Genomic DNA, 17,047 nt, shown 5'->3' with positions numbered 1-17,047 from the left:
CACGGAAAATTAGTTTTTCCAGTGAGATGTTCCTAGAGGAAACCATTTTGTGTTCAACTTTTTGGAATATTGACCATTTTCCACTTTTGGAATTGACAATGAATAAAACATAATAAATCATCTTAAAAATCTATTTTTAAAAATCTTTTTAAACTAGACATTATCAAGCTTAACACTTAAAAATTTATTTCATGATAATATGGAAGAAAATTAGCAAGACAGGAATTCACTAAGTAGCTTGCTTTCGAATTTAAAGATGGAAAAGCATTAGAATAAATTTCCAGTAACTGTTCTAGCAGTTAACAGAATGCAGGAACAAGTGATCTTAAGGATTCAAAAAAGAAATGAAGTCTATTTGTTGGATCTTATTTAGAGAGTTCTTCAATTTATGCCTATGAAATCTACATTATTGAAGACAATTATCACCAATTAGCTCAAAGTACATCCTTTAATTCATTATACATCTGCTAAGAAACTATTTTAGCAACATACATCGCTAAGTATAATTGTTAATTGAATGACTAAATGAGTGAATAGATGAGTGATCATATTCTCAAGAGGCTTGAAGTCCGTGAGGAAAACAAATACTTAAAACCAACTACTATTGCGAGGAAGAATAACATTTGAGTAGCAGAATAGTCAATTTTATATAGTACACCAGTGTGTTTTTTTGTAAGTGTAATTCCTAATTAGCTTACCATTCATATAAAGAATATGCCTGACCTATTAGACTTACCATACAAGTGTTCATCACACAAACACTTGTGGTTTTGTGTTTGGATACTAGCATTCTAATAATTAGGTAGTAGTAACTTATGGTTACTTCAATTTGCACTTCCTTGATAACATATGATGTTGAGCATCTCTTCTTGTGTTTAGTTTTCATCTGAATATCTTCTTTGATGAGGTCCTCCAGATCTTCTCTCCATTTTTAAAATTGGTTTTGTTATAAACTGAAAATATATATGTTGAAACATTTTTCTTTCGGGGAGGCCTTTTATATTTTATTTATTCTTCACTTTTAAAACAGTACTATCATTGAATAGTAAAACAAAAAAAATTACCAAGTAGTAGGCATATTATGACCTAGTCCTACATGTACTACTGCACATAAAATGCCAGCAGTGAGTGCTATTTACTAGCCCTATTAAAAAGTCTGATAATAAACAGCACCTCTAGGGTGATGTTTATCATCCTTGTATGCTTCTCCATTGCAATGGCACAGTCTTTCCTAATTTGAATCAAGATGCTGGTATGAGGAAATGGGGTGTTGGGAAGGTTATTAGAATTTGATGAGGTTTTACAGGTGGAATCCTGATAAATGAGAATAGCTCACTTCAACGAGTCATGAAGAGAGCTGTGTTCTCTTTTCTTCTCTCCTCTACCTGAGGACACACAGAGAAATCTACACTCTGGACACTGGAGGAGAGCCCTCACTAGAAACCCATCATGCAAACACACAGATGTCAGAATTTCAGCCTCTAGATCGATGAGGATTAAATTTCTGTACTTTAAAACACACCCATTTTATGGTATTTTTAATAGACATCTGAGCTAAGTATTTTTTTCTTGAGTTTTAAAAACTCTTTGTATATTTTGGATAGCAGTCCTTTATCAATTATGTACTTTGCAAAATTTTTCTCCCAGTATATTGCCTTTTTGTTTTTTAAGAAGTGTTTTGCAAGGCAGAAATTTTTACTTTTATTGAAGTCCAACTTTTTTTTTCTTTCATGGACCATAATGAACTTGTAAGCAAGAAAAGCAAAATTTTATAACAGGAGGAAAAACTTAAACAGATGTTTGGCCAGACATTTTTTCAAAAAAATATGTGACATTGACATACAGATTTGCACATTTAGGTCATACAATGAAAAGGAATCAAAGACATAAACAGAATCCTGGATTCTGCTTTATGTTTTGTTATGATACTATTGGAAGATTATAAGCCCAAGAGGCATAGTAAGAAAGGGAAGGTGTCATAAGAGATTTTTAATGCCCAGAACTGTGTTATGGAATATTGTGTCAGGCACAAGCTAAGAACTTTGTGTTATTTCAATTAATTTTAACAAATATATTATGGTAGGAATTCCATATTCATATAAGTAATGTGAAATTTAGTCATATTATAAACCATAAAGTTAAACTTGTTATCTGAATACATGGTCCAGTCAGTGAATATAGTCACAATCTTGCCATCCAGATAAAATTATTTGGACAGCATTCTATAAAGTGAAAGTACTAAATCATTTTCAAATAAGCAGAGAAAGAGGTGATATTCATTTTTTTATACTTAGAAAAGTCAGTTTTATGACTAAGGAGAATGAATTTGAGAGATAATTAATGAAGACCAGGTGACTACTATGGACATGACTTAAGCGAGAGATGATGAGGTACTCAACTAGGACCATTGTTGAGGGACTCAAAGGTATGGAAAACATCTTTGTGGTATGGTGGGTTTCAGAGGAGGAGAACATCAAATCTTAGTTATACAATGTATTCCTTGTGCAACTGCATCCATCATTACAGGTTTACTAATCTCAAAGTGTCAGTGGAAGAAGACTGCAGGCCCCAGAGCTCCCAGACACAGGTCCATTTGGAAGTTTTATTGGACATTTTAGCCATCGTAGTTTGAAGTTTCGTCTTCGATTTAACACATATGGGCTAAACTTTGGCCTGTAAGCTGCTATTTTAACTTTGCTTTTGACTTGCTTGGTAGTTATTACTAAGAAGTTTAGGGTTTCAAAGTGAGGCATTATTAAGGTAGAAACAAACCTAGAATGGGAAAGGCAATTACTGGTGTTGTCTCCAGTGGATCTATATTTAGTAACTGGGATGACAGCGATATGATGTCAGGATTTATGAAAAGATGGCCAGGTTTGCTGGGGAAAATAAGAAGTTAGGATTTATAGAGTTTATCATTGAAAAATTGGCAATATATCCTGGGGAAATTACAGCAATCAGATATGAATTTAAGCTTTTGGCTGGAAAGACATTAGATTTGGAAAGGTAGAATACTTAAATTATTGTTACTTAAAAGTGTGTAACATGATCTAGGGTAGGAATTTGAAATAAAAAGTTTTCTGAAGCTAGAAACATGTTATATGCTTATATTTATGGAAAATGTGGAAATTATAACTGCTTGAGAATCAAGGAAAAAGATCAAAATGCTTGCTGATCCTACCAAAGGTTGCATGTAAGTTATGTTTTCTAAGGATAGATGTTTGATTAGAGTAATTTGAGGATGGGGTAGTGATGCTTCAAGTGAATAATTTTAGTAAAAAATTTTATGTTGTGGGCTACATTGCTAGACAATATTGTGAGTCATGAAAGCCATTAGAAAATGAATATTGATATCACTTCAGCTTCACAGAAACACATCCACTAGTTCTAGTTTGAAAATAAAATACTGAGATCTCTAGTATTTCAATTGACACGATTATTGCCAAGAAATAACAAGCTTTTTGAACTGAATACCTACAAGGAACAGATTGTTTTAAACTAAATGGTATTATATACAGAATGTTCTAACTCACCCCTTTTTTGTATGCATGTGAGCAAGATACCACATTTAACTTAAGGATTATTCCAGTTTGGCAGAGATTACTGCCAGTTTTCATTCCTTATATGTGATATGATATCTGTACAAATATTACTATGGAATTTCTTTTTCTGATGGCTTAAATGTCACTGTAGAATAAAACTATATGGCAAAAGAAAAATGCATCATTACTGATAATTTTAAAGAATTATGGGGAACTGATTTGTTCATGGGTGTTAGTGAAGTAAGTGTCCTTGCCTAAGGAATGCAAGAGAAATAGAATACCCAAGGACTCTTGACAATTTGTGGGTCTTATAATTAGATGCATTACTTTTATTCCATTGTCTTCTATCTTCTTGTTCTATTAACACAATATATTAGTAGGTTGGTTGTTAACAAAGGACCACCTTTCAAAAAATTCTTATATATATTTTTTACATTTATTTTTGAGAGAGAGAGAGAAAACACATGAATGGGGGAGGGGCAGAGAGAGGGAGACACAGAATCTGAAGCAGGCTCCAAGCTGAGCTGTCAGCTCAGAGCCTGAGGCAGGCTCGAACTCACAAACCCTGAGATCATGACCTGAGCTGAATTCTGATGCTTAGCTGACTGAGCCAACCAGGCATCCCTCTTATATTCTGATTAAACTAATTTCTAATTACAGAAATTATATTTTATATATATATATATATATATATATATATATATATATATATATATATATAATATTCATATTCTAGGGCCACCTCTGTGGCTGATTCGGTCAAGCGTCTGACTCTTGATCTCAGCTCAGGTCATGATCTCACTGTTTGTGGGATCGAGCCCTACTTGGGCTCTGCACTGACAACGTGGGGCCTGCTTGGGATTCTATCTCTCCCTCTTTCTCTATCTCTCCCCCACAGACAACTATACATGCACTCCCTCTCAGAATAAATGAACATTAAAAAAGAACCACAGTGATGAAAGATTAGTTTTTCTCCCAACATTTCCCAATATTATGTAACATCTACAGGAAAGGCGATGTTCTGAGATGTCTGCATTTTGCTTTATGAACAGTAACAGAATAATGAAACATTACTTTTATGTAAACAATAGAAAACTTTAATTTAAACAGTTTTTAAAAGGTTAAAAATCCATAGTTTGGATGAAAAATAAGAACATAAAGTTCACTAGGGTCTAGAAACAATGGTAGGTGGCCACTGAAGTTCTGAAACTCAAAAAGAAAACAAAAATGTCAAGACTTAAACAAAACCTACTAAGTAGCTAGTAATAGAAATGTGAGTTTTCAAATAAAAAAAGTATAGATAATACATACTTTTAAGAGGCATCAATAAAAGGTGGGAGTAGATGAGGTTTGTTGATGGGAAAGTTTATCATTATTCATAAATTAGCCAATAAATGTAATATAAATCCAATAAAATCAGAGTTTTTGTTGTTGCTGAATTGGATAAGTCTCAAATCCAGATGGAAGGGTAAATAAATGTCAAAAGAATATTAAGTAAGTCAAGGTGTGTAGAAGATGTCCTCATCAGCAGTCAATCCAGAATATAAACCAGGGATAATTAAGCTAATTTGATAAGAACAGAGAAATAGAATATATCAGAATGCAAATCCCAAATAAAAATTCATCTCTATGTAGGAAATTGGTATATGATAAGGTCATTTTAGAAACAGAGGATAAGAGATTTCCCTAAGTACGCTGTAGAAAGTCATAGGAGAATAGGATTCCTGGAAAAGAAAGGAGGAGGAAGGGGGAGGAAGGGGGAGGAAGGAGGAGGAAGGAGGAGGAAGGAGGAGGAAGGAGGAGGAAGGAGGAGGAGGAAGGAGGAGGAGGAAGGAGGAGGAGGAAGGAGGAGGAGGAAGGAGGAGGAGGAAGGAGGAGGAGGAAGGAGGAGGAGGAAGGAGGAGGAGGAAGGAGGAGGAGGAAGGAGGAGGAGGAAGGAGGAGGAGGAAGGAGGAGGAGGAAGGAGGAGGAGGAAGGAGGAGGAGGAGGAAGGAGGAGGAGGAGGAAGGAGGAGGAGGAAGGAGGAGGAGGAAGGAGGAGGAGGAAGGAGGAGGAGGAGGAAGGAGGAGGAGGAGGAAGGAGGAGGAGGAGGAAGGAGGAGGAGGAAGGAGGAGGAGGAAGGAGGAGGAGGAAGGAGGAGGAGGAAGGAGGAGGAGGAAGGAGGAGGAGGAAGGAGGAGGAGGAAGGAGGAGGAGGAAGGAGGAGGAGGAAGGAGGAGGAAGGAGGAGGAGGAGGAAGGAGGAGGAGGAGGAAGGAGGAAGGAGGAGGAAGGAGGAGGAAGGAGGAGGAAGGAGGAGGAAGGAGGAGGAAGGAGGAGGAAGGAGGAGGAAGGAGGAGGAAGGAGGAGGAGGAAGGAGGAGGAGGAAGGAGGAGGAGGAAGGAGGAGGAAGGAGGAGGAGGAAGGAGGAGGAGGAAGGAGGAGGAGGAAGGAGGAGGAGGAAGGAGGAGGAGGAGGAAGGAGGAGGAGGAAGGAGGAGGAGGAGGAAGGAGGAGGAGGAAGGAGGAGGAGGAAGGAGGAGGAGGAAGGAGGAGGAGGAAGGAGGAGGAGGAAGGAGGAGGAGGAAGGAGGGAGGAGGAAGGAGGAGGAGGAGGAGGAAGGAGGAGGAGGAAGGAGGAGGAGGAAGGAGGAGGAGGAAGGAGGAGGAGGAAGGAGGAGGAGGAAGGAGGAGGAGGAAGGAGGAGGAGGAAGGAGGAGGAGGAAGGAGGAGGAGGAAGGAGGAGGAGGAAGGAGGAGGAGGAAGGAGGAGGAGGAAGGAGGAGGAGGAAGGAGGAGGAGGAAGGAGGAGGAGGAAGGAGGAGGAGGAAGGAGGAGGAGGAAGGAGGAGGAGGAAGGAGGAGGAGGAAGGAGGAGGAGGAAGGAGGAGGAGGAAGGAGGAGGAGGAAGGAGGAGGAAGGAGGAGGAAGGAGGAGGAAGGAGGAGGAAGGAGGAGGAAGGAGGAGGAAGGAGGAGGAAGGAGGAGGAAGGAGGAGGAAGGAGGAGGAAGGAGGAGGAGGAAGGAGGAAGGAGGAGGAAGGAGGAGGAGGAAGGAGGAGGAGGAAGGAGGAGGAGGAAGGAGGAGGAGGAAGGAGGAGGAGGAGGAAGGAGGAGGAGGAAGGAGGAGGAGGAAGGAGGAGGAGGAAGGAGGAGGAGGAAGGAGGAGGAGGAAGGAGGAGGAGGAAGGAGGAGGAGGAAGGAGGAGGAGGAAGGAGGAGGAGGAAGGAGGAGGAGGAAGGAGGAGGAGGAAGGAGGAGGAGGAAGGAGGAGGAGGAAGGAGGAGGAGGAAGGAGGAGGAGGAAGGAGGAGGAGGAAGGAGGAGGAGGAAGGAGGAGGAGGAGGAGGAGGAGGAAGGAGGAGGAGGAAGGAGGAGGAGGAAGGAGGAGGAGGAAGGAGGAGGAGGAAGGAGGAGGAGGAAGGAGGAGGAGGAAGGAGGAGGAGGAAGGAGGAGGAGGAAGGAGGAGGAAGGAGGAGGAGGAAGGAGGAGGAAGGAGGAGGAAGGAGGAGGAAGGAGGAGGAAGGAGGAGGAGGAAGGAGGAGGAAGGAGGAGGAAGGAGGAGGAAGGAGGAGGAAGGAGGAGGAAGGAGGAGGAAGGAGGAGGAAGGAGGAGGAAGGAGGAGGAAGGAGGAGGAAGGAGGAGGAAGGAGAAAGAAGGAGGAGGAAGGAGGAGGAAGGAGGAGGAAGGAGGAGGAAGGAGAAAGAAGGAGGAGGAAGGAGAAAGAAGGAGGAGGAAGGAGAAAGAAGGAGGAGGAAGGAGAAAGAAGGAGGAGGAAGGAGAAAGAAGGAGGAGGAAGGAGAAAGAAGGAGGAGGAAGGAGAAAGAAGGAGGAGGAAGGAGAAGGAAGGAGGAGGAAGGAGAAAGAAGGAGGAGGAAGGAGAAAGAAGGAGGAGGAAGGAGAAAGAAGGAGGAGGAAGGAGAAAGAAGGAGGAGGAAGGAGAAAGAAGGAGGAGGAAGGAGAAAGAAGGAGGAGGAAGGAGAAAGAAGGAGGAGGAAGGAGAAAGAAGGAGGAGGAAGGAGAAAGAAGGAGGAGGAAGGAGAAAGAAGGAGGAGGAAGGAGAAAGAAGGAGGAGGAAGGAGAAAGAAGGAGGAGGAAGGAGAAAGAAGGAGAAAGAAGGAGGAGGAAGGAGAAAGAAGGAGGAGGAAGGAGAAAGAAGGAGGAGGAAGGAGAAAGAAGGAGGAGGAAGGAGAAAGAAGGAGGAGGAAGGAAGAAGAAGGAGGAGGAAGGAAGAAGAAGGAGGAGGAAGGAAGAAGAAGGAGGAGGAAGGAAGAAGAAGGAGGAGGAAGGAAGAAGAAGGAGGAGGAAGGAAGAAGAAGGAGGAGGAAGGAAGAAGAAGGAGGAGGAAGGAAGAAGGAGGAGGAAGGAAGAAGAAGGAGGAGGAGGAAGGAAGAAGAAGGAGGAGGAAGGAAGAAGAAGGAGGAGGAGGAAGGAAGAAGAAGGAGGAGGAAGGAAGAAGAAGGAGGAGGAAGGAAGAAGAAGGAGGAGGAAGGAAGAAGAAGGAGGAGGAAGGAAGAAGAAGGAAGAGGAAGGAAGAAGAAGGAGGAGGAAGGAAGAAGAAGGAAGAAGAAGGAAGAAGGAAGAAGAAGGAAGAAGAAGGAAGAAGAAGGAAGAAGAAGGAAGAGAAGAAGGAAGAAGAAGGAAGAAGAAGGAAGAAGAAGGAAGAAGAAGGAAGAAGAAGGAAGAAGAAGGAAGAAGAAGGAAGAAGAAGGAAGAAGAAGGAAAGAAGAAGGAAGAAGAAGGAAGAAGAAGGAAAAGAAGAAGGAAGAAGAAGGAAGAAGAAGGAAGAAGAAGGAAGAAGAAGGAAGAAGAAGGAAGAAGAAGGAAGAAGAAGGAAGAAGAAGGAAGAAGAAGGAAGAAGAAAGAAGAAGAAAGAAGAAGAAAGAGAAAGAAGAAGAAAGAAGAAGAAAGAAGAAGAAGAAGAAAAGAAAAAAGCAAAAAAGTCCAACAATCTATGAAAGCATAATTCATTCTGGAGCCAACAGGGGGTTGAGATTGAACAACTAGTTGAACTAAAATCCAGCAGGTGACAACTTCCTGTGAAGGAGATTGTATATACTCACTGTCTATCTTTTGATATAACATAGGGGGAAGACTTAGTGACTGAAAAACTAGTTAAGATGAAATCAGCTACAATCTTGAAACTTTTTTAAAGGCTAAGTACTTGTTAACATGACAGCTTAAAATAACTGGAATCCCTAAAACACAAGGACAGTATATAACGGCACCGTTATCCAAAGGTCTTAACTACATGCTCAATAGGACAGCTGGGAAAAGGGCAGGAGATTTAACTGACTTGTTTCAGAAAAAGGACTAAACCACTAGCCAGACACTTGTCAAATGTGAAGTAAAAATCTTTAGCTACGCATGGAAAGGCAGAAAATGATATTGTCCCCCAGACATAAGCAAAGATTTGTTACCTCTTGGGGAGGGTTAGCCATCTCCCAAAGTATCCTCTCTTGCCCCTGGTCCCAGGCAAAAGTGACTGCCTCTCTGGGAAAGGTCTAATAAAAGTTGTCTGTCCCTCAGAGTAGTAGAAACCCTGCTCATGCCAGGAGTTTGCACGGATACCAACTACACATCTGCTAATACTGGGGAGAGAAAAAAAAAAAAAAGAAAAAAGATCCCACCCATAATCAACCACTGATAAAAGGACTGAGTTTCCTGCTATGTAGAAGAGAAGTTCGGCACAGAGGGTCTACCTCAAAGGAACTGAGCTAGGAGAACAGAGAACCCATCTCTGACCACATTTCAAGCCTAACATACACTAAATAACAATCTATCACTAGAATGACAAAAACAAAATCAAACCACAAGGAAAGGACTCTTCAGTATAATGATGCATTATAATGGACCAGTAACCATGAGAAAAACTCTCTGGAAAACATGGGACCTTCAATAAAAGCAAGATGACAACAGTCTACTACCAAGAGCTAAAATCTGTGGTGAATTTAAGACAATAAAACCCCAAACACAGCTCAACTACTGCTTAGATGGACTTGGCAATATGTCATAATAGCCTTAAGAAGAAGTATTCCTTGGGGCGCCTGGGTGGCTCAGTCAGTTAAGCATCTGATTTCCGCTCAGGTCATGGTCTCACAGTTAGTGTGTTAGACCCCCATGCCGAGCTCTGTGCTGATAGCTCAGAGCCTGGAGCCTGCCTCAGATACTGTCTCTGTCTGTCTCTGTCTCTGTCTCTGTCCCTCTCTCTCTCTCTCTCTCTTTCAAAAATAAGAATTAACAAAATTAAATAAAAAAGTATGCCCATTTATGTAAATACTATTTATCCTAGTCTCTAACTTCTACACACACTGCTCTGTACTCAAAAATATTTAGAGATAACCCACAAAGAAACAAAAAGAAAGAATAATTCAATAAATCTATCAACAGACCCACAATCAGAAGCTTCCCAGATACTGAAGGTAACAGATAACTACATATACAATAAAATTCTATAATAATTCTAGTGGGAAAGGTAGGCAATATATATAAATACATGGACAACTTTGGCAGATAAATGGAATGTTAAAAAATAAAATGAAAATGATAGAAACCAAAATAAGATTATAAAGAAAAAATCATTGAACTTGCAGATTGGTAAATATAAATTATTCTAATTGAAAGCTAAAGTGAAAAAAATTAAAAACCAGCTAAACAAAACATAGTATCCAAGAGCTAAAGAGCAAAAGTAACTATGATAATCGTTTATACATATATATATATATATATATATAGAGAGAGAGAGAGAGAGAGAGAGAGAGAGAGAGAGAGAGAGAACACGCTAATTGAACTAACTAGGACCAAAATCTCAAGGAAGAAAGAAAGTTAGGAAATAATACAAGAGATAATGACCAAGGTATATCCAAAATTAAAGAAAGTTGACAAACCACAAGTTCAAGAACCTCAGCTATCCACAAGGAAAATAAAAATAAGCATAAACCCAAACTCTAACACTCAAAAATGCAGTCAAAGGCAAAAGAAAAAAAAATGGATACTATGAAAGATAAAAATGTTAATAAACTTCTCAGAAATAGGCAAGCCTAAAATAATCAAGTAACATTAAAGTGCTGAAAAAATACTGAAAAAAAAATGTTAACCCAGAAACCTGTATCTATCCTATATCTAGCAAAGGTATATTTTAAAAGATAGAGATGAAATAAAGGTGTTTTCATACAAGTGAAGATAAGAAAATCAGTAGTAAACTACAGTACAGTCAAAAATAATACGAGGTCAAATAGAAATTTAGATCAACTCATCAAAATGAAGGGCAGACATGCAAGATTTATGGTAAATAAAGCACTTATTGTTTTTCATTTAGAAGATAATTGTCTTAAGGAAAAACTGTAACAATGTATCATGTGGTTACTACCCCTGAAACAAAAATGTAAATGATGGGAGGGAGGAAATTGAAGTACCATGATATAAAGTACCATGAAATGAAACATGAAGTGTCATAGCATTTGAAGGTACATTGCGATGAGTAAAAGATGTTTATTGTATACCCTAGAAAAATCACTAAAAAAAAAAAAAAATTAGCATAATTATTAAGACAAGAGAAAAATTAAAATGGGGAAAAAGCTCAATCCACAAATAGTAAGGAAACAAGTAAAAATAGGAATAAAAAAATTAGTAAGATAGTAGATTGAAATCCAACCATACCAGTAATTATATTAAACATGAATAGTAGAAAAAAAACAGTTGAAGGAGAGATGATCAAAATGCATTAAATAAAGGAACAATTATTTTATGCCCTTTAAAAGACCCACTTTACCTATAAAGACAGAAGATAAAAATAAAATGATAGAAATATAGCACATAAACACTAAGCCTAAGAGAGCTTGAAAAGATATTTTACTATCACATAGAATAAATTCATCCCAGAGAATATTTACATGGATATAGAAATTTCATAATGTTTTACATGATCAATACATTAAAAAGACATAACCTAATTATGCAATGACCAGATATTTATAATGCATAAAGTCAAAACTGACATGACTTATTTAGAAAGACAGAGATGTACAATGTATTTGGTTAGCTCATTCTTCTTGTAATTTATAGAAAAACACAGGGCACCTAGGTGGCTCAGTCAGTTAAGCAATCGACTCTTGGTTTCAGTTCAGATTGAAACGGTTTCCTGAGTTCGAGCTGGAGTCAGACTCTGCACTGGCAGCACGGAGCCTGCTTGGGATTCTCGGTCTCCCCCTCCCTCTGTCCCTCCCCCACATGGGCTGTCTCTGTCTGTCTGTGTCTCTCTCTCAAAATGAATAAACTAAAAAAAATAAAATAAAATAAAATTCAAAGAAAAAATGCAGAACACTTGAACATTATCAAGTGAAAATAATTGACATTTCTACAAAATGGTCAATCCCGAAGTTTATTAAACTATTGCATTGGGGTGTGTTTATTTTTTTTTCTACACAGCATAATTTGAACATTCTTGTACATCTCTTCACATAATCCTACATATAAATATATACTTTTAAATAAAGGATTCCCAAGACTAACTGGTACGTATAATTCAAAGGTAAGATAGTTTACCAGATTATAACACAGAAACATTAAATTCTAATATTCATTTTAATCAATTTATCTAATTCATCTCCCCTAGGAATTCCCTAGGGGAATAAAACATTCCTTCCTTTCCTTCCTTTCTTCCTTTCCTTCCTTTCTTCCTTTCCTTCCTTTCTTCCTTTCCTTCCTTTCTTCCTTTCCTTCCTTTCTTCCTTTCCTTCCTTTCTTCCTTTCCTTCCTTTCTTCCTTTCCTTCCTTTCCTTCCTTTCTTCCTTTCCTTCCTTTCTTCCTTTCCTTCCTTTCCTTCCTTTCTTCCTTTCCTTCCTTTCTTCCTTTCCTTCCTTTCTTCCTTTCCTTCCTTTCTTCCTTTCCTTCCTTTCTTCCTTTCCTTCCTTTCTTCCTTTCCTTCCTTTCTTCCTTTCCTTCCTTTCTTTCAATTTTAGAGAGAGAGATAGTGAGGAAAGAGACAGAGAGAGAGTGAGAATCTTAAGCAGGCTCCCTGCTCAGCTTGGAGCCTGACACAGGGCTTGCTCCAATCACCCAGGGATCGTGATCTGAGCTGAAATTCAGAATTGGAAGCTCAACCCACTGAGCCACCCGGGTGCCCCACAACATTCCCTAGTTTATTTCTTTGTTTCTGACCTTCTCTGTCCTGAGTGTGTGATTTTATTGTCTTAAGCAAGCCTGTAGTGAAGCATCCACTTCTATCTTTGAAACAGTATGCGAATAATTCCAGTTCTGCCTTTTTGTGTGTTTACATAGAGCTGAAATATGCAACCCAGAGTTTTTGTCCCAATCGTTTCTCCAGGCATCCATCAAAATGCTGGGCTTCAGATTTTTTTTAAAAAAACATAGAATGACTCTTATTCATATTCCTAAGTCATGAACTGTCTTTATGGTATCCACTGGCTCCTATATGTATTGCATAATCACCTCTCTGGCCTTCGCAAATGGCAGTACACTGGGTGTGAACGGTTTATTAAACTATTACATTGGGTTGTGTTTTTCTTCCTCTACATAGTATAATATGAACACTCTTATACATCTCTTTACATAACCCTATATGTAAATATATAATTTTAAATAAAGGATTGCCAAGATTAACTGCTATGCATAATTCAAAAGTAAAATATTTTGCTAGATTATAGCACAGAAACATTAAATTCTAATTTTCACTTTATTCATCTTATAGAACTTAGTGACTGTAACATGATTAAAATCAGTTCTATAGCTTCAGCATGCTGAGATTGATATTTTAGCCATTTCATGCTCACCATTCTTTGTTCATGCAATAATTATAAATGTATTCATCCCTTCAATATTTTTTAATCATCTGAGAGAACAATTGTTTTAGAAGTAATAGCCCTCATAGAACTTATATTTAACTGGGGAATTATATTCTAACAATGTTTTATTAGTAAGTACTAAATATTCATTGACTAAAAAAATTATCTCCCCACATTGTAAGAGCAGAAATTTAATTTGGGGGGTAAACGCATCTGCTTTAATTTTTAGATACACAAATAGATTTTAATGGAGAATATAAAACCTTTCTAAATGTGATAACAAGATGGTAAAAGAGAGTCATTGAACAAAATGAACAAGAAAGTTTCTTGTTTTAATTAGACCCCAACTGTTTGTCCACTGTAGGGTCTATTAAAGATCTTTTATCCCTTATCTCCCCCAATTCTTCTACATAGTAAGTCTATTATAGTGAGTTTAGAAATTGCTAAAAATTAATGCCTCAGCTCTTTTATTAATATTGATACGTAGCCTTTACAACTTCACTTACTGAAAGTTAAATCATCAGGATGAATCATATATTTGACATTTATGATTTCAGAAATGTTAGCATAAAATTGATATAATACTGATAATAATTATGACACTAAATCATATTTATATGTTTTGTTCATTCCAAATCTCTAAATATTTTATAAAAATAGAAACTTTTTTTCATCTGGAACAAGGTAGTAAATATTCAAATTATATAATGCCAAGTATTAGCAAAAGAATACCTGTAAATTTCTTGAAGTCAACTGATTAGAAGCAAATTTTTTATATGATATCACATTTAACCTTCATAAAGTAGAGCAAAATGAGACTCTCCTTATGTTCACACAGCAATCTTAGAAAGTGAGTATTAATATACTTTCTTTGCAGATAAAAAAAACTGATAGACGATTGCATCTTCCCTCAAAATTATACAATTAATAAATGGCAGAGCTTAAATCTAAACTCAGTTCTCACATATTTTCATTAAAACAATTCCTTTATAATCTTCAAATACCGGACCATCACAAACTCTCCCAGTCACGGAAGCATTTAAACATCTGCTGAGTAATTTTACACTAACAAACTGTTGTCCCGCTCCCCTAGAACCTTTTTCTTTTCCTGATTCTTCTTCAAATTCTAGTATCTAGAGACAAAGCCAGAGTACTGACACTAAGTATTCCTCTTTTGTATCACATCCCTTTGTACTTTATAATTTCACATTTTTCTCAAAAAACTGTTATTAGAGATAGAATTATACAATTGTACAATTGAATATTATTTCTACAGTATAATTTTTCATATTTGTCTACAAAATAACCGATAATCAATATTGACTGAATATACAGATAAGAACTATAAACTTTCATTTGGTCTTAGAATGCCAACATTTGACATAGCTGAGTCTTCTGAGACTATGTTTTAATGAAATGTCTGTCACCAAAGTCAATAGTGTATATCTTACAGGATTTTCTTAATTGTAGAAGTCTACTTAATTAAACATACTTTAAATTCTGTACCTTGAAATGTACATGATATGCTCCATATATCTTGTATGCAGATATACATGCTTATCTGTGATACATACTTACCTCTCACCAACATAACCTAAATCTGCTTTTAGTCCAACCTATTTTATTTTGGTGGTGGAGAGAAGGGTATGTGTTTATGTATGCATGTGATATTTTGTAAAGAAATGTGTTTTCTCAAGGAAAATATTACTAAACTGGATGGAAGGAGTCCTACATACAGTGTGTTTATTCTGCTACTAATTTTCAATGCATTTATAGAAAACTTACTAATTCTTCTTAAGATTAGGTTTCTATGTATGGACAATGAAAAAAAATGAACTATAGGATTTCCAATGATGCTTACATTTTAATCTGTTTTGCCTATGTTATTTTGTGTTCCTTTTAGTTATTTACACGAATTACATATGCATAGGTAATTGCCCTAATATACACATTAAACAAAGTAGAATAAAAGTGAATACAATCCCTATCAAAATACTATTTTTCACAGAGCCAGAACAAATAATCCTAAAAATTTTACAGAACCGCAAAAGACTCACAGTAGACAAAGAGATTTTGAGAAAGAGTCGGAGGGATCATAATCCCACATTTCAAGATCTACTACAAAACTATAATAAAAACAGCATGGTATTGACACAAAAAAATACCACACCATTCACACGTATATGGTCAATTAAGCTATGACAAAGGAAGTAAAAATATGCAATGGGGAAAAGATGGTCTATTCAATAGCCCGGAAAACTGGAGATCTACATGAAAAATAATGCAATCAGAATACTTTCTAACACCATATACAAAAATAAATTCAAAATGGATTAAAGACCACAGTATGAGAACTGAAACCATAGCCTCCCCCCCACCCCCACTCAGAAGAAACCATGGGCAGTAATCACTTGGACATTGGGCATAGCGACATTATTCTAGATAGGTCTCCTTGGGGAAGGGAAACAACAAACAAAAACAAACTATTGGGAATACACCAAAATAAAAAGCTTTTCATAGGAAAGTAAAACATCAACAAAACAAAAAGGCAACCTACTGCATAGGAAAAGATATTTACAAATGATATATTTGATAAGGGGTTAATATCCAAAATATATAAAGAATTTGTACAACTAAAAACACAAAAGCTCCCACAATAATCCAATTAAAAATGGGCAGAAGACCTGAATAGACATCTTTTCCTAAGAAGAAACACATACGGCCGACAACTAAAAAGATGTTCAACATCACTTATCATGGAAATGAAAATCAAAACTGCAATCATCTCACACCAGTCAGAATGGCTAGAATGAAAAAGACAAGAAGCAGCAAGTGTTGATTAGGAGGAGGAGGAAAAGGAACCCATATGCACTGTTAGTAGGAAAGTAAATTGTTGCAGCCACTGTTAAGAACAGTATGGAAAATCCTCAAAATATTAAAAATAGGAATCACATGACCCAGTAATTCTACTGTTGGGTATTTGCCCAAAGAAAGCAAAAACACTAATTTGAAAAGGTAGATGCACCCCTATGTTAATGGCAGCATTATTTACGGTAAAGAATCAAATCACCTATACAAAGCACTTAGAATCTGGCACATAGTATGCACTATATAGTTCTTTGCATTTATTTTTTTGAGAGAGAGAGAGAGAGAGAGAGAGAGAGTGAGTGTGAGCAGGGGAGAGGGGTAGAGAGAGAGAATCTCAAGCAGGCTCCATGTTCAGCAACAAGCCTAACACGGGGTTTGATCCCTCAACCCTGGGATCATAACCGCACCCAAAAATCAAAAGTCGGACTCATTTGACTAAGTTACCCAGGTGCCCCGTTCTTTTCAATTATTAGTATCATCATAGAACCTCTGAATACACACAAAGATTTCTATCACTATCAGTTTCAAGGTGTTTGTGATTAACTTAAGAGAACAAAACAAACCCCAAAATAAGAAAATATGTTGCTGACTAGATGTGGTAGGTTGTAATTCAGATTGTTTTATGTAATTAGCAGAACCCCAGAATCACAACAAAGGATACATGCAAAACCTAAATTTTCCTGAACCTCATCTTAGAGAAATTGAACAGAGACCAATACAATTCCATAAACTATAATTTGAATGTTAGAAAACTATTTCAGGATAGAGGAAAAGTATCAAAACGAATTCACTCAAAAGATATCATAGGGAAGATTTGAACCTACTCGTCTGAGATGCAAACATTAAACATAAGTATGATTAAAAG

The sequence above is a fragment of the Panthera tigris genome, chromosome C1 (assembly GCF_018350195.1).
Source record: "Panthera tigris isolate Pti1 chromosome C1, P.tigris_Pti1_mat1.1, whole genome shotgun sequence".
Taxonomy (NCBI): Eukaryota; Metazoa; Chordata; class Mammalia; order Carnivora; family Felidae; genus Panthera; species Panthera tigris.
This window is presented reverse-complemented; position numbering follows the sequence as displayed.